Source organism: Triturus cristatus, chromosome 2_1, assembly GCF_964204655.1.
Source record: "Triturus cristatus chromosome 2_1, aTriCri1.1, whole genome shotgun sequence".
Classification (NCBI taxonomy): Eukaryota; Metazoa; Chordata; class Amphibia; order Caudata; family Salamandridae; genus Triturus; species Triturus cristatus.
This window is the reverse complement of record NC_140581.1, coordinates 984,483,992-984,506,761: the sequence shown is the minus strand read 5'-3', so window position 1 is coordinate 984,506,761 and position 22,770 is coordinate 984,483,992.

The window sequence follows — 22,770 nt, the reverse complement described above, 5'->3', positions numbered from 1 at the left end:
TCAGGCACCATATGTAGTAGGGTTATGATAGCAGTAGAGTGATAGTTTAGTGATGGCCGGTCTTGCCCTAATAATTCTTGGCGACTTCTGTTATGTATCTGTGAGCTGATGACTTAACTATAGTCTGTGTGGGTTTGAGACAATCTTTTTGTCATTGTCTTTGGTGAGGAGCCATATTTCAAAGAGTGTGAGAAGATATAGTGGCCGATTACGATGTGGACCGTAAAGGCTCCGACCGATGGTAATTGGTCCCTCGGTTTACTTTCCGACCGCCGCATTACAATGCTGGCGGTCGGAAACTAAACCGGCTGGTCACACCGGCTAGCTTCTGACGGGCTCAAGAAGCCCGTCAGCCAGTCCGAACAGCTCATAATCCTAAAGGGCAGACCTTTTCGCACCTTAGGATTACGATGCACAGTTACCGGCATAGTTTTCATGTCGGCCTGTCCGACATGCAAATCATGTCAGAAATCATGTTTGGGGGCCCCCAGTAGGGCTCCCTTGGGTGTGCGGCCTCCAGTTAGGGGCCAAGGGGGCACCTATAGTGCACCCCTGTTGATCCCTGCACCCTGTGGCAGACACCTTGAGGTGCCTGCCATGGGGTGCAGGGATGAACAGCACCTCCCATTTCCCTATGGGTGCATGTTTTACGGCCATAATGTATGCTCCCATAGGGAAAGGTAGGAATGCAACCGAACTGTGTTCAGTCGCATCCTAATTAGGCAGTCGGGAATGCCAACCAGGGGCCGGTGTGTCGGTCCCAGGAGCGAGACAGTGTCAGGCAGACTTAAGTCCGCCCAACATCGTACTTAGCCCTATAGTGTCTAATCTGGTGGTATCCAATCAGTTGAACTGGAGTTATGAGGTTTGAAAGTTCCCAGTGAAAAAAAGCACCTAAAAGATCAAAGCGCCAACCACAGGCATCGAGTTCTGTGAGACCAGGACAAAGTTGAAAGTTATGGCTGACCTCTATAGAGTGCAGTTCAGATGCACGAGGTGGATTGGGACTGTTCTCAGCTTACGCTCCAACTTAGAAGAAATAAATAAATATACTGCTTCATATGGTCTCCTCTTGGGACACTGATTTGAACAAAATTATTTTGTACTTAATTATTAAGTGTTGATGCAATTCAGTCGTAAAGAATTCTTTTTGCAATACATTTTTTTAAAACAATTCCATTGTAAGCTCTTGAACTTTCTAAAACCTTTACCCAAGCTCACAGGGGGTTATTGGGTTGCCCATTTGTGTATTTCGTTTTCACTTTTAGAAAATTGGATGATGTACTCCCTCTGTTCCAGGGTGCTTTTTTTCCCTCTGCGATTCGGAATATGCAACGCCTGACGGATGCTTTAGACATGGATACGGGTGTCTCTACTGGATACGTCATACCTTATACACATGGAGCTTGCGATTACATGATGTAGCATGTTATGTGAAGACTGGAATCATAATTATCCTGGAACAGAGGAATTCCGTCATTTAATTTCTTGATTGCCCAAAGCTATTTGTAAGCCCTAAAGAAGTTCATCCTTATGGACGAAACGGGTTGGCTAGGAAAGAAAGAAAAATAAAGAAGACTTTTATATTTTTTTAACTGGATACTTTGGATTTTTCCTCATTGGGTGCACCTTCAGAATTCTTTTTCCGTCTTTGTAAGAGATCGGCTTCAGTGAGTTCAGAATGTTAGAGAGGAATTTTTGAGAGATAGTCTGGTAGAATGGCCAGCGAGTGGTGTACTGGCTGGTTATAGGTGATGGTGTGGATGATGCTGATGAATGGTTGATGTTAAATCTGATTTTATTTATTTTCTCCGTCAAGAAGGGGTTGATAGTGCTGCATCTGTTGGCTGAGGGTGGGATAGCTGGTACTGGGTTGGGGTTGCCACACTGTTTGACAGCCTTAAAGTGGGCTCTCTTGAATACACTCTTGTAGTATGTGGCTTTCATTGTGGGTATAATGGAATGACAGCTGCAGCAGAGTGGTTTCAGAAGGATTGGGTCCTCCTGGAATTTTGTTCTTCTCCATTTCTTCTCCAGTCTTCGCGTACTGTGCTTGTTTTCAGTAGGTTCTTTGAATTATCAGAGGGCTGACAGCTTATTCTTGGTGGCACGAGTTTTCAGAGTAGCAAAGCATTCTAGCCATCAGTCTTGAGGATTTTATCTTTAGACAGCTGGAAGGGGAGATGAGGCTGTGTCTGTGGGAAAGAGGGAGCCCTAGAATAACAGTGGTGACTCTGTACATGACTGTCTTCATGGGAGGCATAGTGCTCTCAACAGTCAACACTATTAGTGGGCCTCACAGATGGTGGTGGCCAATGAATGGCCATTTAAAGACCGGAATAAACCAGCACATACATTACATAAAACAAACTGATGGATAAAAAATTCCTGCAATCAGTGCTTAATTTGAGTCACTGGTTTCTGGTGCTCAGCACTGGTACTTAATCATCAGCCACGGTGCTATTCATGAGCACCAGTTAAGGACACATTATTTTATGGTAGGAACGGGGAGATTAAGTGATTCACCCAGAATCGAAGGATGTTGAGGCGACGCCGAGACTCGAACATGGTTCCCACTAACTCCGAAGTCAGCAGCTCTGGCCATTACACAACATCCTCTCCCCACTTTCACAGTTAGTTGTTGCTTCTATTTTATGCAGCGCTAACAGGAGAAACGGGCTGGTGCATGCTGCCATCTGACGAGAGTCCTGTACTTATTTCTTTACAAAGTAACCACTGCCTGCACTATTTAAAGAATGGAGCAGGGATGCGAATGTCACGAGTGGAATGCTATGATTGGAAAGTTTGAAAAATTGCCACAGATGCTGTGGGATGGGATAAGGTAAGAACTCAAGTGACTCCAATGTTGAATCGAGAAATGATGGGAGATGTGAAACAATTGAGAGGTTTCTGAAAATGTGATAACATAGGCGTACTAATTTGGGAAATATATTCCTGTGAAGATCTTCAGGAGGAATACAAACTCCACTTAAATATGCCTTCCTCCCACTCAAGAAACACTGGACGAAAATCCAAAATGAACCACTCTAGAAAGAAGAGTACTGGGAGAAGCGATAGCAAAGTGCCATCTCCAAAGACTATAAAACACACCCAAACCTTGGGAATGACCCTGCAGACAGGGCCTAGTCCAAAACTAGTCATCTGTTTCTCACACATGAGACACTGCCCTAGACGCATACATTAATTAATGCATTAGACTGGAATGGGAAGAAGTGACACAGTCCACTCAGTAACAAGGGCGGCCTCTAAAACTGGCATGCTACATCTTGTTAGAATGTATGTGTTATTCCTTGCTGTCTATAGCAAAGGAGGACCATGCAGTCAGCTATTTTCCTTCGCACAGCAAAAGTCAGACTGCAGAAATGTTGCCTTCTGCTCTCTGTGCACTCTGAAAACAAAATTCAATTAAACACTATTTGAAAATGTGTGATGGATTCTTAGATCAGCGGTAGTGCAAGGACTAGTCACTTATGGATTACAGTCAGAGTCACTGAAATTTTGCAAAATTGCAGCGATTGTGATTTCTGCATAAGAATGGATTTGCCTCATTTCCTACATAATGCATCATCTGCTGCATAATCTGCAGATTTTAACACAAAAATTATTTCTAGCACAAGTGAATCAAAAATAACTAAAACACAGCAACACGTGTTGCTGCGCAGTCGAAGGCCCTTCGCCAAGGTTGAGTGATCACCTTTCTGTTGCATGTTGATGTATTTGGGTTTCAAATTGATTCTAATGAGGTGAACCCTTTGCCCAAATAGTGTTAATGTGTAAAAATGACAAAATAATGAGGTAATATGATCACAAAATGTGCTGCATCATGTTGCATAACTTGGCGTTTCTTGCCACATAATTTAGTCAAATCTGCCACATATTTGGGGCTCCCCTGCTGCATAATTACAGTGCCCCTGAATATAGAATACTGGACTGGATACTCCAACCTCACCAGGGAGAACGTCAGGAATTAATTTGAGCTGATTCCCAGTCACAAAAAGCTAGTTTTACCGAATGTAGCTTTACCATGCTTACTACAATTCTAAGCTGAGAGTCAATTAATTAGCCTAGTGAGCATGTTTATTTAGCAGATAATGTTATCCCATATTGATAGGGTAACTAGGAAGCCTGGATGTGCTGAGTCTGTCCTCTTTTTTCACCATCTGTACCCTGCACATTTCAGCAGATTTAGCACGTGTCCGGTTTTAAGAAAAGGGCAGCTGGACACAGGTTTATGTGATCTAGTAAAGAGTTAGTTAGCTCCCCCAAACAAAAAGAAACTTAGTTAACACAGATTATACTGTGTAAAGGTTGCATTGAATTTCTCTTACAGTCATGTGGTCTTTGTTGGAGAACACTGGCATTTACGGTATGTAAGGTATTCAGTGGCCCTGGGTCCATGCAAAATTACATTTTTAAATCTATGTTCGTGGAACACTAGGGATTTGGTTTTCAAAATCAAAATGTGGTCACCATGAATATCGGACATTCTACTCAGTCCTTTTTTTATAGTTTTCTTGCATTCTGTGGCTTATTGTTCTCATACAAAATGATAAAATAATAAAGTTCCAGAATGGAAAGGATACAAGTAGAATTTGATGAATTACTCTTTAATGGTGCAGTGCGTATGTGCTAACATCAAGGAGAGGCTTGTGAGAACTTAGTGTCAAGAAACCATGCAGCACATAATTGAAAATTTGCAAAGTCGGACATTTTACCTATACATTTCAAATAAGGAAAAACGCACGAGCAAATACAAAGCATTATACTGTCTGTGCTTTTCACGATCTAAAACATCAACACAGAAAAGTATGGATTGAAATGAGAAATGTTGTTTTTCTCTATTCATGGACACTTAACAGTTTACTTACATTGGTATATAGTTCATGGGTTATTTCAAAATATATTTCCAGCCAATGCATAAAGGTGCAAAAATGCGCATTTTTATAGGTCCGAGAATGGAGGTTGCATTCGCCTTTTCACTACTAACAGGATAACATGCAGTGAATGTGTCACTGACGATGGCAACAGTGTATTGTCCTGAGAGATAGGGCACTAGGACCCAGACGAGGGCAGAGAGCAGGAGAGGTCACCGGACACCAGTTCCGGTCAGAGAGGGCGAGGGGCAGAACACAGGAAGCAGGGACCAAGACAAGACGTGCAGCATGCTGGCTGCAAACGATATATATAATAAAGCATTAGAAACTGACCTGGCTGTGTGGTGATCCTTGCAGCGAAGCGACGCGACAACTGGCGACGAGAGTGCGATCGAAATCCACGCATCGCGGCGACTGTCGTAGCCCACCCGGTCGCAGAAAGAAAATCGGAGCCAGGAGCCCACCCTGGTCTGAAGTGCCCAGAAGGAAAAAGAACATCGTTGCGGGAGCCCACCCAGGTGCTGCTAACAGAAGTAAGAGAAGCGCGATACTGAAACTGACGAGGCAATCAAAGGAAAGATTAAAATCCCTCCCGCGCATGAGTTTCAACGAACTCTCGCGAGAGGAGGCGGCCATTTTAAAGTCAGGCAAATTGAGCCAATCAGCGTCCAAGATAGACGGCGGCCAGCAGGCATCAGATGGGAGAGATGGCTACGACAATTTGAACGATACATGCACGCAACGGACGTCGTAGAGAGCGAACAACTAGATCTGCTGGTCAACCTTGCGGGAGACGAAATAGAAGACTTAATGATGACACTACCGAGTGAAAAAATTGCAGATTACAAAGGCGCGAAAGCGTGCCTCACGGAGAAATTCGACCCCCAATGCAACATTGATTTCGAAAGATACACGTACCACACAGCATGCCAGCAACTAGAAGAGAGCATGGATGACTTCGCGACAAGTTTGCGGAAGTTGGTGACATACTGCGAATTCGATAAATTTGACAATGAAGAAGCAATACGAACGCGCCTCATCGTAGGGTGTTTGTCAGTAGAGTTCAGAGCACGCATCCTAAAAGAACCAACAACACCTGAGAAAATACTGACGATGGCCCGCACAGAAGCACGGGCCACGGAACATGCCAAACAAATACAAATTGGCAAAGAAAAAGGAACAGCGATGGCACATCGGATGATGGAAAATTTCAAAAGGAACGACAACAGGGAGCAACAACATCCCAGGAAACAAGCGGTCACATGCTACAGATGCGGCTTTGATTTCCCACACGTTGGCACCTGCCCAGCAATGGCCCAGAAATGCAGAAAATGCAACAGGGACAACCACTTCGCAAGCACCTGCATGAGCCGGCAATTCAGGAACGAGAGGGGACGAACAGCCAGACCAAGGACAACAGGCACCAGACATGCCAGACACATGTAGACAGCAGAGAGAGGCTCGTAGGAAGATTCGGACGAACAGACGACGGCTGGGACAGAAGGACGGCTATACCTCATGTCCGACACACCAAAAGAAGGAAGACAGTAGGAACACATCCAGCTGGTGGAGAAACAGCAAATAAAAAAGACGGCCACAGTAGACATCGTCCTCGGGCGCCACAGAACAAAATTTGTGTTAGACAGTGGTGCCACATGCAACATAATGTGCATGTCAGAGTACATGAAGATGAGAATAAAGCCAACGTTATCGCCATCAAAAGTAGATGTGTTCACGTGGGGATCAAAGACACCCGACGAAAACATGGGCAAGTTCACTGAAACTTTAACATATCAGGACATGACATGTCAAGAAGAGATACACGTGCTGAAAGGGGACATCCCAGCACCCTGCCTGCTGAGCAACGTCACGGCACAAGTCATGGGGCTGTTGGCTATGACATATCACATGACAGAAAAAGAAAACATACTGCAAGAATATCAAGAAATACTGCAGGGACTGGGGAAGCTAAAAGACAAACAGGTTACCCTACACATAAACGAAGCGGTGAGACCAGTGGCACAGCATCACAGGAGAGTGCTGATTCACCTACAACCGCAAGTGGAAGAAGAAATAAACAACCTACTGCAGCAAGACATAATTGAGCCTGCAGACGGGCCGACACCATGGGTATCACCGATTGTGGCAGTCCCGAAGAAAAATACATCCAAAATACGGATCTGTGTGGACATGAGAATACCGAACACTGCAATATCGAGGGAACGTCATCCAGGACCTCATCTGAACGACATGATCAGCCGGCTGACAGGGGCGAGCCGATTCTCAAAGCTAGATCTGTGCAAAGGGTATCACCAACTAGAGCTGGACCCACAGTCAAGGTACATAACGACATTCTCCACACACCTAGGACTATTCAGATACAAACGGCTCAGTTTTGGAATCTCGTCAGCGGCCAAAATATTTCAGGAGACAATAAGACCAGTGCACAACAGTTTCAACTACAGTGACGACATCCTAGTGTTTGGGAAATCGGACGGAGAACATGAAAGCGCCCTAAGGCAAGTGTGCAAACAACTAGAACAGGCTGGACTAACACTAAATGGAGAAAAGTGCGAGCTAGGGAGAAGAGAACTGATCTTCTTCGGGCACATATTCTCAGAAAAAGGGATGAGGCCTCATCCCAGCAAAGTGGAGACGCTGAAGAATACAAAGCCACCGTCAGATGTGGCAGAAATAAGATCATTCCTAGGTCTGGCAAGCTACTGTGCCAGATACATACAAGACTTTGCCACGGTGAGCACGCCGCTGAGAGAACTAATGAAACAAGGCCAGAAATGTGTCTGGTCTCAACAATGCAATGAATCGTTCGAAGAGATCAGGAAGGCCGCGATGACTGTGGAGCACCTCGCATACTTCGACCCTCTGCTCTGCACCGAGCTGACGGTCGATGCCAGCCCAGTGGGGTTAGGTGCAATATTAGCACAACACCTGCCGGGAAAGGAGTCACCAAGGAAGATTGTCTCATACGCCAGCAAAAGCCTGACAGACATTGAGAAGGCGTACTCCCAGCCGGAGAAAGAAAGCTTGGCGGTGGTATGGGCATGTGAGCATTACCACATGTTTGTGTACGGGAAGCCGTTCACCATCATCACAGATCACCAAGCACTAGTAACAATTTACGGCAACCCAGCAGCAAAGATGCCGCCCCGCATCGAGCGCTGGGGCATCAGACTAATGGATTACGACTTCAAAATTGTCCACAAACCTGGGAAAGAGCATAATCCAGCAGACTACATGTCACGGCATCCCCTACCGCATGCAGAAAAAAAGGCCTCAATGGCAGAAGAATACTTAAACTTCGTGTTAAAGCAAAGCACGCCTGCACCAGTAACTCTAACAGAAATAGAGAGAGAAACGGAAAAGGATGACACTCTCCGAGCAGCCAGAGAAACGACGAGACAGCAAAGATGGAGACATGTAAACAACAACTGCACATGGAAGGGAGGAGTAAACAAGGAAGAGATGCTGGCTCTACAGAAAATAAGCGGGGAGCTCTCGGAGACAAATAGTGGAATTGTAATGAGGGGCACCAGGATAGTCATTCCAAGCTCACTACGACACCAAGTGGTCAGCATTGCACACGTGTCACACAGGGACATTGTGGCGACAAAAAAGCTGCTCAGAGAAAAGATTTGGTTCCCGGGGTTAGATCGTCTAGTTGAAGATACGATTGCGGCCTGTCACCTCTGCCAAACGACAGGTCCACCCGCAAGACAAGAACCACTACAAATGTCGGAACTGCCAAGAGCTGTATGGACAACAATGGCTGCCGACTTCTTTGGACCTCTAGACACGGTAACTTACCTACTGGTCATAATAGATGAATACTCCAGATTCCCCATTGTGAGATCAGTCTCCTCAACATCAGCAGCCGCAACGTTACCTGTTCTGGACGACATATTCGCAGCCTGGGGCTCGCCAGAGACATTGAAAACTGATAATGGTCCTCCGTTTACCACACAAAACAGGAGGTAGGGTGAAAAAACGGCTATAATCCACTAGCAATTGCTGAATGTTTTAAAGAAAGCACACATGTTTTTAGAAAACTGCCCTCACCCACAACAAGTTGTGGCATGCTTCATCATCGGGCTGCTACTGACGCCTCTGCGCAAACCAACGCTAGAGGCGGAGCAATAGGGAGGGGTAGACAGTACAACAATGATACAAACAAAAACAAAAGAAGGCTGGATCCTTAAGTGCAGAAAAAATGAGTCTTAAAACTGACCCGGGGATGTCTCTCTAATACTTTTATTCCTGGATTCCCCTGTCAGATTAAAAAGGTATATATATGTGTGAAAGACTATATACCCAAATGGATGGTGGTGGAGTGAGTTCATTAGGTGCTCTCCACCCCTCCATTCTGCATAGCAGTCGACATGTTTCTGCCGGTTAAAAAAACGAAATCTCCGGCATTCCTCAGGACAATTTGATCCACATGCCCTTTTGCCAAACCCCTGTTTTTCCCACTGTTGTGGGTTATACTCCACCTGTGAGTCTGGAGTACCTCTTATAACTTACTCCTTCAGAGAGTAGGAACTGAAAGAAAGAATACGGAAATAACTATCCACATAAAACAAAGACTTAATCACGTGTGCTCTCAGACAAACAACAGAAATTGCCAATCACCCATTTGGTGTAGCCAGAATTCTAGTCTATGTGGTATTAAATCTACCATCATAGTGTAACAGGCAAACAATGGCCCACATAGTGGTATCTTAGGTGCACACTCATTTTTGTGCTCAATACCCATTCAAATAAAATTCCTTATATATACAATTTTTGTGCATCACACACAAGGAGAAACATGCCGAAACACATGTGATAAAACATCTCTCATCACCCCCACATGTATTCCAAGGGTATTCAGGTATTACTACCCTCATCTTAGACAAAAGATCTTAATTATATTCATCTGGGATCATGCGATATCCCGATGTTACCATAGCTTACCAGAGTTTATTAGGTAATTCGCTTAAAAAGGCACTGGAGAAGAGAGCGACCCTCTGTAGTCAAACACTGCGGGAGGGAGACAAAGTGTATTCAATTCCTCGACTTCTGTTTCATATCGGTTAGCATATACCTCCACACGATATTTCACCCGTGTTACAAGGTTCCCTTAATTTCATACATATGCCAAGCCTCATATCTTGTTTTGCACCATTACCCTTTTTCCAAATCCCGTTGGGACCTCAATGACTATAATATGTCCGTATATACATGTATCTCTATCCCCCTCACTCACCCATATATATAGAGAGTACAGGGGCAGAGCTTCACTCTCCTGAATGAGGCCTCTATATATCTTTTTCGTACACTCGAGTGCAAAGATAATATCCTCGAGTGACTTCGGCATAGATGTAATCAGCCACCCTCCATTATTGGCCTAATCCCCCTCTTACTTCGTCAAGAGTGGTGCGCTGCCTCCTGATTCAGTCTCTCCTGGTGCCGTGCAGACTGTCTGAATATCGTGCTCCCTGTATTTACTCTTCCGCTATCGAATCACGTGATGCGTGCGAGTGACGATGCACGCAACACGTGACCTTGCGGCGGGGCGCGCGATCTGCGGCGAAACTATACCGCTAAACTTCCTTAGTGAGAACCAAGATGGCGGAACTAATCATGAAGTATGAAACGACCTTAATTCACGGAGTATGAAAGAGAAAGAGGGGAAACTCATGAATACTGGATCCTATCAAGGCAGAACATAGACCCATACCCTCACCTCATCTACATTGGGATGACCTGCAGAAAGGTCAAGGTGAGAATTATGGAGCATAGGAGTAACATCCGGTGCTCCAGGACCAACACACGTCTCACTCTGCATTATGCGGAGAAGGGTCACACGACACAGGACATATTTTGGACTGTACTGGACAAACCCACTATTAGATCTTCATTAAGGGATCCCTCACAAGTCCTTTTTGTACGGGAGCAGAAGTGGGTGTATCGTACTAGAAGTCATGAAACGGGACTTAATGACGATATACCGTGGTCTACCCTAGGGAGAAAGTAACCCAGGATTAGGAAATTATTATTATTATTATTATTTAAAATCTTATATAGCGCGCAGCTACCCTTGGGCATCCCGGCGCTTCCCGACAAACATCCAATCCAAGATGGAGAGCAGCAGTGACACGTTATCCGGGAAATAAAAAGGTTTTAAGACCTTTGCGGAAGCGCAATGTACAGGTCTCAGCGCGTAGTTTAAGCGGGAGCGAGTTCCAAAGCTTTACTGTATTAAAGGAGAATCTTCTTCCACCAGTGCGGGCCTTTTTTACTCTAGGGACAAGTAAGAGGTGTTGCCTCTCTGAGCGCAACGTTCTGCTTGCTTTGTATGCCGTAACAAGATTCTTTAGGATGAGGGGGCCTTTCCCTAAGAGGATTTTATGAGCCGTACAAAGTGCCTTAAAAGTCACTCTCTCCCGCACAGGGAGCCAATGCAATGCCTTTAGTGCCGGCTTCGCAGATTGCATCCTCGGGATGTCCATGAGCAGCCTTGCCGCCGCGTTTTGGACCTGTTGCAGGATCTTGAAGGTAGATTCAGGGGCGCCCAAGAAAATAGCATTGCTATAGTCAAGTCTAGATGTTATAAGACCCTGAATCAGCAACTTCCTTGATGTTAACGGAAGAAGAGGGAAGATTTTCCGAGCCGACCTAAGTAAGGCATAATGCAGTAAGGAAATGAGACATTGGGGAAACCTATGGAGTAGAGAGATGTACAGAAATAGTAGGTGAGGGGTATGTTTTGATTGAATAGAAGAATCATAATCAATAATAAACCAAAAATACTCAATCATAAAATATTCAATCAAAAAAATGTGTGAATAGGGGTACTGACAAGACTGTTCCCGAAATTATAACCTGAAATTATAACTTGATTATTGAGCACATCCCTGTGGGTGTTGCTGTTGTTGCTCAAATTAACATCCTGTGACAATAGGTTGATTGTACATACATTAATTGCATTTATTTGAAAATAGATCTGAACATACTAGTGAGGGTATGGGTCTATGTTCTGCCTTGATAGGATCCAGTATTCATGAGTTTCCCCTCTTTCTCTTTCATACTCCGTGAATTAAGGTCGTTTCATACTTCATGATTAGTTCCGCCATCTTGGTTCTCACTAAGGAAGTTTAGCGGTATAGTTTCGCCGCAGATCGCGCGCCCCGCCGCAAGGTCACGTGTTGCGTGCATCGTCACTCGCACGCATCACGTGATTCGATAGCGGAAGAGTAAATACGGGGAGCACGATATTCAGACAGTCTGCACGGCACCAGGAGAGACTGAATCAGGAGGCAGCGCACCACTCTTGACGAAGTAAGAGGGGGATTAGGCCAATAATGGAGGGTGGCTGATTACATCTATGCCGAAGTCACTCGAGGATATTATCTTTGCACTCGAGTGTACGAAAAAGATATATAGAGGCCTCATTCAGGAGAGTGAAGCTCTGCCCCTGTACTCTCTATATATATGGGTGAGTGAGGGGGATAGAGATACATGTATATACGGACATATTATAGTCATCGAGGTCCCAACGGGATTTGGAAAAAGGGTAATGGTGCAAAACAAGATATGAGGCTTGGCATATGTATGAAATTAAGGGAACCTTGTAACACGGGTGAAATATCGTGTGGAGGTATATGCTAACCGATATGAAACAGAAGTCGAGGAATTGAATACACTTTGTCTCCCTCCCGCAGTGTTTGACTACAGAGGGTCGCTCTCTTCTCCAGTGCCTTTTTAAGCGAATTACCTAATAAACTCTGGTAAGCTATGGTAACATCGGGATATCGCATGATCCCAGATGAATATAATTAAGATCTTTTGTCTAAGATGAGGGTAGTAATACCTGAATACCCTTGGAATACATGTGGGGGTGATGAGAGATGTTTTATCACATGTGTTTCGGCATGTTTCTCCTTGTGTGTGATGCACAAAAATTGTATATATAAGGAATTTTATTTGAATGGGTATTGAGCACAAAAATGAGTGTGCACCTAAGATACCACTATGTGGGCCATTGTTTGCCTGTTACACTATGATGGTAGATTTAATACCACATAGACTAGAATTCTGGCTACACCAAATGGGTGATTGGCAATTTCTGTTGTTTGTCTGAGAGCACACGTGATTAAGTCTTTGTTTTATGTGGATAGTTATTTCCGTATTCTTTCTTTCAGTTCCTACTCTCTGAAGGAGTAAGTTATAAGAGGTACTCCAGACTCACAGGTGGAGTATAACCCACAACAGTGGGGAAAACAGGGGTTTGGCAAAAGGGCATGTGGATCAAATTGTCCTGAGGAATGCCGGAGATTTAGTTTTTTTGAACCGGCAGAAACATGTCGACTGCTATGCAGAATGGAGGGGTGGAGAGCACCTAATGAACTCACTCCACCACCATCCATTTGGGTATATAGTCTTTCACACATATATATACCTTTTTAATCTGACACGGGAATCCAGGAATAAAAGTATTAGAGAGACATCCCCGGGTCAGTTTTAAGACTCATTTTTTCTGCACTTAAGGATCCAGCCTTCTTTTGTTTTTGTTTGTATCATTGTTGTACTGTCTACCCCTCCCTATTGCTCCGCCTCTAGCGTTGGTTTGCGCAGAGGCGTCAGTAGCAGCCCGATGATGAAGCATGCCACAACTTGTTGTGGGTGAGGGCAGTTTTCTAAAAACATGTGTGCTTTCTTTAAAACATTCAGCAATTGCTAGTGGATTATAGCCGTTTTTTCACCCTACCTCCTGTTTTGTGTGGTATACATAATTATTGAGGAGGTTGAGGTAGGGTTTGTACCTTCTCCCCCTTCCCTTTATTGTGAGTAAAAAATGGTCCTCCGTTCTCAGGAGAGGAATTCCGAAGGTTCATGGCCTACCTCGGAATACAGCACAGAAAGGTAACACCACTATGGCCACAAGTAAACGGCATGGTCGAAAGGTTCATGGGAAACATCAAGAAGGCAGTTCAGAGGGCGAAGCTGTCACAGATTTCCCTAGGCCAAGCACTGTGCCAAATACTGAGGGACTACAGAAACACGCCTCATGGGTCTACAGGGAAATGCCCGGCGGAGCTAGTACTAGGGAGGACAAGCAGAACGAAGCTGCCGCAGGCAGAAGGACTGGCCCCGCCAGGGCACGAGAGCGTGGCAGCCAAAGATGAGGCGGCCAAGAAAAAAATGAAAGAATATGCTGACGGAAGACGACATGCCATCAAATCACACCTCCATGAAGGAGATACTGTAATAGTACGACAGAGACAACAACGGAAGTCGGACAGTCCATTCGCCCAAGACCCGTTGAAGATAACACAAGTGAAAGGAACAATGATAACAGCAGAATCCGACAGCAGGCGAATAACAACGAACAGCTCACATTTCAAATGCTTGAAAGAAGAAAAGGACAAAGAGCACGTGACAGGCATCGAAGGGACAACAACAACAAGTGAGTGCAACGGAGCAGGTGCAGCAGAAGCCACCAGGCCAAAGGAGGGCCAAGGACCTATGGAGAGGCCAAGAAGAGACATTGTGAGACCAAAGAGACTAATAGAAGAAATGTGAGATGCCGCTCTTGGCAGCATCTCACGGGTCACATCCATCGACACTTTCACATCTTGCAACAGACTATAAAAAAGAATCTGTCCCATTTTGATTACTAACTCATGCTACTGTTGTAATGTCTTTGTGACAAAGGGGGGAGATGTAGTGTCCTGAGAGATAGGGCACTAGGACCCAGACGAGGGCAGAGGGCAGGAGAGGTCACCGGACACCAGTTCCGGTCAGAGAGGGCGAGGGGCAGAACACAGGAAGCAGGGACCAAGACAAGACGTGCAGCATGCTGGCTGCAAACGATATATATTTAATAAAGCATTAGAAACTGACCTGGCTGTGTGGTGATCCTTGCAGCGAAGCGACGCGACAAACAAGTTCTTTCATTTGCCTTTCTAGACTTTTTCCTTCCTCCTCCTCTGGGAAGAGCCCTTTCACTGCCTGTTCAACTTGGCAGCCCTTCCCCCCCCCCCGAACGTGTGCAGGGTGGGGACCCAGCAAAGCACAAGAACCTCTATTGTCATTCACCTGGCTGTGAAAGAGGTGTGAAGTGGAGCTTCCCTCAGCTCTCTGCATAACAAACACATTGACTTTCCCGGCTCCGTCAGGCCTCTTTCAATTCGCGTCCCCAGTGCTTGCATAGCTGAGAGCCTTCCCGAGAGTTCTGATTTCTCAAGCTCTCCCCTCCTTGCTTATAATTCCTGTCTTTTGACACAAAGAGCAAGGATACTTGTTTTGTGCCTTTCTTATAGTGTTCACGCATACTTTGAGCTTTGGGGGCTTCCATTCATTAGCCCCCTTTTCTCTTGCATTCTCCCTTCTGAAAGTTCACTTTGCTCAGGATGTTTGTATGAGGAGGTAGATCTCTGTCCCAGATGTAAAGTTTGCACTTAGGAAGGCATGTGTTCATAAAATGTTCTGTATTCAGGAGTAAACTCAGCGTGTACACACAACAGATCCTCTTAGAAGCACGTCTGCTGAAGCTGTTGAAATCCTTGTTAATAATGCTTTCATTTATGAAATAGCTCCCGCTGCGGGCCACACAAAAGCTTTTCTAAATACATACTGCAGATTTTTACGATCGGATTCACGTTTATTTTGCCTGGGTATCCAGTAATTTTTAAGTACAGCTCCCGGTGAGTGCACGAAAGGAGCATTTATATGAAAGCAGCTTATATATGAAAGACGTGCTTGCTCCAAACTGTCAATGGGGCAAAGAAAATTGTTCATTATTAATGAAGTGCTTGTGCATGGACAGGGTGAGCCCAAAACAAGTGCTCTCATGAAATAATTGTGTGCGTGAACGAAGTGTACATAAATGACTTTTGTGTGAGAAATGCAGGGGCCTATAAAATAAGGGTGCTTACGGCAGAGCGCACCCTGAAAGAAAGCAGTGTGTGCATCAGCGAACATGTGCATAAAGGCAGAATGTGCATGAATCCAATGCATGCATTCAATGAGTTTAGACACAAAGTAATGTGCAGGAGACAACTGTGTTCATGAACGGCTCTTTTTCATTCAAGCATCTATCCATTTATATCACATTATCACCCTTCCATTGACTCACTGAAATCCACCATTTCACCTTTGCATTCTCTCATCCATTCATTCTTTCATCAATCATTTAATCTACATCCATCCATTCTGTCATCCATTCATAATAATCCATCCAATCACTCTGCCATTGATAGTCTGCCATCCATCCCTTCATTCTGCCATCCATCCATCCACTCAATCATCCATTCCCACATCCATCTACTCTGCCATCTATTATTTCATCTTTTCTCACACCTTTCGTCACTTTACTTCCCATCATTTACCTGTCCGTCTGCCATCCTTCCACCTTTCCATCCACCTATTCATTTACTCACCCATCCATCTACTCATTCACCCATCCATTTATTCTGTAAAGCTGTCCATTCACCTATCCTTTTACTCATCCTTTCACCCACTCATCCATCTATTCATTCACCCACTCATCCATCCAGCATTCTATTCACCCTTCCTTTCATTCAATATTCATTCCTTCCTTCTTTCCCTTTTCTATTTTCCCACCTTTCGTTATTCCATGCTCCTGCTTGCTCTTCTATTGATCCTATGTTCCATTGTTGCGTTAATTATGAAGTTTTGTCTGCCGAGTTGCAGACATAAGAGGCCCATAAAAAACCCCACCGACTTAGGGCCAGATGTAGGTGGCTAAATACCGGTCGGTAATGCCAAAATTCGGTAAATTACAGCGTTACCGACCGGTATTTAGCCATTCCTAATGTAGGTAAGGAATCGGTAAATAAGGAATCGGTAAATACCAATTCCTTATTGCTCTTGCATTTAAGGAATCAGTAATACCGATTCCTTAAATGCAATGTAGGAAGCACATTAAAGAGTGCTTTTGAGCCTTAAGAAATTGGTAATTACCACCAACTTCAAGTTGGTGGTAATTACCGATTTCCTTTAAAAATTAACTTTTTTGTTTTTTGTTAAGTGCCATGTGGCACACATTCATGCCCTTAGGGCATGTATGTGTGCCACATGTGAACACATGCACATTTCAGGGGTGCAACAGGGTGTCCTTTTGACACCCTGGCACCCTTGAAAGTGCTCCCGTTATTAGCGATTCGGTAATACCGAATCGCTAATAGTGAATGTCTTCACATTCATTCCTATGGGCCTCCAAGCCCATAGAAATGAATGGGTAGGCATTCCTTATTACCGACTCTCAATTACCGATTCGGTAATAAGTAATATTAAGGATTCAGTATTTTTTGCCAAATCTTTACCTACATAGGAAATACCGATTTCTTAATCGGTAAAATTCGCTAATAAGAAATCGGTATTTCAGATTTACCTACATCTGGCCCTTTGCTGCTAAAGTAGTGATTCACTACACCAGTGGTTCCCAAACTTTTGACTCCTGAGGACCCCCACTGAGTCACCACTGGAAGCCGGGGACCCCCAAGCAATTAGTAGGATTTAAATTTCAAACATTAAAACAGTAATTCGAAAAAAATTAACACACGTGTGCACACAAAACAAATACTCGAATTACTAATGATTTTAGGTGCATATTTACAAGCCCCTATCACCATGGGAACATCACTTTTTGAGACGTTCCCGTGGCGATAGGGGCTTCACCTTATTTACAAGGGCAGCGTAAATGGGAGGCAGCGCCAAAATTAAGACCAGGGAAAACCTGGTCTTAACTTGGCGAAACAAGGAGAAATGCTTCATTTCTCCTCGTTTTTGCAAAACGCCTTGGATTGTTTATGTTCAGGAAGGTGACCCTTCCTGCGCATCAACAATCTTTAAAAAAAAAATGACATTTTGTAACTTCCATATGTACTGCATTAAGCAGCACACATAGAAGTGACAAAATGACATTTCAAGATTTTTTATGTGCAGGAAGGGGGACCCTTCCTGTTCATAAACAATCTTCCCCTGTTGAGTGTAGCACCAGTGCAGGGGAAATGCAGGGCTGCACCATATTCTTGTAAATATGTTGCAGCCCTGCGTTTCTGAAGTGGCGGAGTGTGTTGTTAAGCCAAGGAGGCTAATGACACTCTCCACCACTTCTGTTGTATTTTATATTGAAAGAATTTGCAAGAAAACAAAAAAGTTAATGGGAAGGTTGTTGCTGCATCTCCGTGACTAACTTTTCAATGTTTGGTTTTATTTCGCAATACAAGGCTCCTGCTCCTGCCAGGGCCAGACTGGAAATCCAAAGCAGCCCTGGCAAATGATTTCAGACCAGTCCCCATACGGTGCACACCAAGTGCAGTAAGTGAGCCTGACCACTACAAAGGGGGCTCTGGGAGGCTCTCCCTCCAAAACATTTAGGAAACAATGGTGCAGTCTACAACACATTTATCACTATATATTGAATTGTATTAGCTTTTAAATAATAGTAAATGAAGACCTGACTATGCACCAGAATACAACCATCTTTCTGGGGGGTCTTCAATGATTCCCCCACTATCGCCCTCCAACAGTGCTTCTCATCTCCCCATAGCCCCTCTGTCACCTGTATTTCATTTTTTATAGCATTTCTCATACCATTGTAGGATGTCAGAGCACTTTACATCACACACATATGGAGACAGTGAATCATACGTGTAAATCAGTGTATAGAAAATGTTACATAAGGCAAAGGGGACTACAAGGTGTAGAATTCACATGTCATTCATACTGGTAGGCATTTTTACAGAGTGCTTGTTCTGGAGAAGCACAAACTCAGGATTCAGAAAATAACACAGTGGTTAGCATTGACTTTGACAATAAAAATGTATTTCCACCCAAATAAACCTTTATAGCAGCATCAGGATAATGAAAGACTAGGAAAAAACATAAGTCACTAACTTGTACCTTGCAGTTTGCAAGCAGCTGTTTGATGACAGTCTATAGGTCACTATGCTAGATTACGATCGTCACTTATTAACTGCACAGTAACAAAAAAATCTCGCTGACAAAGTAGTAACCCACTGACCTATGCATATAAAATACTGTTTTTTAAAATGCATGGTGCACGTTCTTTGCAGTAGACATATTAACCCTATGTGCTTCATTAGATAAGTCAAACCTGCCACTGGACAAAACTCTCATCTCTCTCCAGCAGGGACATTAATCTCTGGCGTTATCTTGACACTTTTATTGTTCTTTGAAAACTGCTAATTAAACAAGATACTTTGCAGTGCTTTTAAAACTGCTGCCTGCGGACCCCCTAGGAAGGTGTCAGGGACCCCTGGGGGTCCCCGGACCACAGTTTGGGAAACAGTGCACTACACCACTAATTGAATCCTTCTATGTATCTCATCCAAAGTGCTTCGAGGTTACTGCTAGGAGGGTATAACATTGCTTCAGTTAGCTGCCTGAAAAAATGTAGCCTTTACCACAAAATGCTATTCTCTCACTCCTCATGTAATCTTAATATAAAAGAACATATTCCATGTTGCATTGTAAAATTTAAACAAAGGCAAAGCAATATAAAGGCTCTGTATTTTTGGTATAAGCATTAAACTGTAACAATTGCCATTGGTAGCCCTAGGTTACTTGCCAAAAGCAAGCAAATCAGCTTATATTGTATCGTATTGTATTACACATTCATTCTTTAATTGTAGGTAAGGATCAAATGTCCCTAATGAAGACCCAAATTCCTTTTAGGGATCCTATAAAACCACTAACAATTTTTAGACCCAAATAGTCTAAATTCAATAGCTACATGGCAATGAAGTTTTATATTAATAAATAGAGAAAAGGTTAATTTGAATGATAAATATAACGATAAACATAGGGCTATGCAGCTTTTACTTTTAAAGCATTTGTGTTCTACTGCTAAAGTGTGTTTCTGGTGAGCAAAGTGTGTTTAAATGCAGTGTGTTTAAGCCTGCAGTACCGCCTCCTGTCTACAGGGGCAGACCTGAGCAAAAATATAAACACACTTAATGAAACACAGGTCCCCACAAGGCAATTTTTTTAAATGTTGTAAAAATTGGCAAATATGTTCCTGAAGTCATTCTTTATCATTTAGAATACATTGCCTTGTGGGGACCTGGGTTCAGGTCCCCACAGTGCAATCAAGTCCCCACAGCATGAGTGTGTTATCACACTCAAGTCCCCACAAGGATAGTAACACAAACCAACACAACCACACACAACCACACACACAACCACACACAAAACCACCCACAACCACACATGCAACGACACACACAACCACAACCACACACACAACCACTCACACAACCACACACACTACCACACACACAACCACACACAATCACACACATCTACACACAACCACAAGCACAACCACACACACAACCACACAACCACACCCATAATCACACACAACCACAACCACACACACACACAACCACACACACACAATCACAACCAGACACCCACAACCACATACACAACCACAACCACACACAACCACACACATATACAACTACCCAACCACACACACAACCAGACACACACACAACCACACACACACAACCACACACACACAACCACATGCACAACCACACACACAACCACACATACAACCACACACACAACCACACACACACACACACAACTACACACACACAACCACACAACTACACACACACAACCACACACACAACCACAACCACACACAACCACAACCACACACACACACACAACCACACACACACAACCACATGCACCACCACACACAACCACACACAACCACAACCACACATACAACCACACATACAACCACAACTACACACACACACAACCACACACACAACCACACACAACTATACATCTATATACACATCCACAACCACACCCGCACCCACAACCATACCCACACATAACCACAACCACACACACAACCACACACACAAGCACATACAACCATACACAACCACACAACCACAACCACACACACACAACCACACACACACACAACCACAACCACACACACAACCACACACTATCACACACACAGCCACACACAACCACACACAACCACACACATAACCACACAACTACACACACACAACCACACAACTACACACACACAACCACACACACAACCACAACCACACACACTACCACACACACAAGCACACACAACCACACACATAACCACACACACAACCACACACACACTACCACACACACAACCACACACAACCACACATACAACCACATGCACAACCACACACACACAACCCCCCACACACAACCACACCCACAATCACACACAACCACAACCACACTGTGGGAGCCGGCCTCGTGGCGTGGTCCTGTTTCCCCGCGCTAAGCCGCACGAGGTCCCATGCACATCGGGACTCCTCCATCTTGGATTGCAAGTCACTCCACGTGACCATCTGTATGACCCTGCTCTACCCGGCCTCGGTCCCAGCGAGGCCCGACATCGAGACGCCAACCCCTGGCCCGGGGGATACCACGTGAGCCCTTCCCACTCCTGGCGGAGGGCAGTATCGATGGGACCCCCAACCGTCTCTCCACACCTGGGTGTGACCGCCCCACAGCTCTCTGGGGCCTGGCGCCTCTCCTGCTGGGCATCTGGCCGCTTCCTACCCGGCCTCTCCGCCCCCTCCGGGCACAAGGGTCCGGACATCAAAGGACTCCCGTCCTATATCTGGGGCGACCCGACAACAGGGCAGTAGTTGTATCCTGGAGTCAAGAGCCCTGCCGATCGGATCGCGGCTGACCCTACGGAAGAAGACTCACCCTGAACCACCACTTGAGCCCTGCTGACGACGTCGCAGCTCCACCGTGCTTAAAGACCTTCACGAACCTTTGGGGCCCTGCTGACGCTGTCGCGGCCCGACCTTGTTGAACCTTACCACCTGAGCCCAGCTGACCTCGTCGCGGCTCGACCGAAGCGGACCTACCACCAGAGCCCTGCTGACCGTGTCGCAGCTCGACCTAAGCGGAACTACCATCCGAGCCCTGCAGACGCCGTCGCGGCTCTCCATGTCCGAGCCGCTCTGAGACCAGCATCCAAGGTCTGGCACAGAGCCCTCCCGTACCTGGTTGGTACTAAGACTGTCCCGCTACCCTATCCTCTTAACGAACACTGAGACTCTGATAGGATCCCTCGATCCCTCTGTAAATATTGCCCGTATTACTGCCGATAAAGAATCTAATCTTGCAACTGCTATTGAGTCCTGTGTGGTGGTGTTACTGGGCCTAGTACGATCATAGGAGGAGGACCTCCCCGAGGGGGCTTCTCAGCGGCGCTCGGCTATATCTTTGCGGTAGGAAGGTGCCCGGAATAGTCTCCCCGACTACCCGGTGGGCCTCCCTCCAACATTTGGTGGCCAGCGACGGGATCCGAGCCAGACGCAATCGTACAAGCAAGTAACGCAACCACTGCCGGACCAGACAGGAAAAGAAAACCATGGATGGCCAAGAAGCAACCGTGGCCGCAACCTTCCAGGTGGAGAAACTGGAGTAATACACCCACAAAGAACTCAAACAGTTCTGCAAGGACAAAGGGATCCCAACCACAGGATTGGGCACCAAGGAAGATATGCAGAGAGCCCTGAAAGCCTGGGCAGAACTCGAGACCCCTCCACCCCGAGCCGAAGGGACTTCGGCCCGGGACGGAAACCTGCCGACCACGACCCAGACAAACGGGGAGCGAACCGTCCCAGACACCAGCCTTTCCCACGAAGAGATACGAGAACGGTAAAGGGCACGGACACACGAAATGGACCTTGCCCGACTCCGGCTGGACGGTGAGCTCCTACTGGCGGAGAAAAAGATAGCCCTGGAGCAACTACGGCTGCAAGAAGAAATC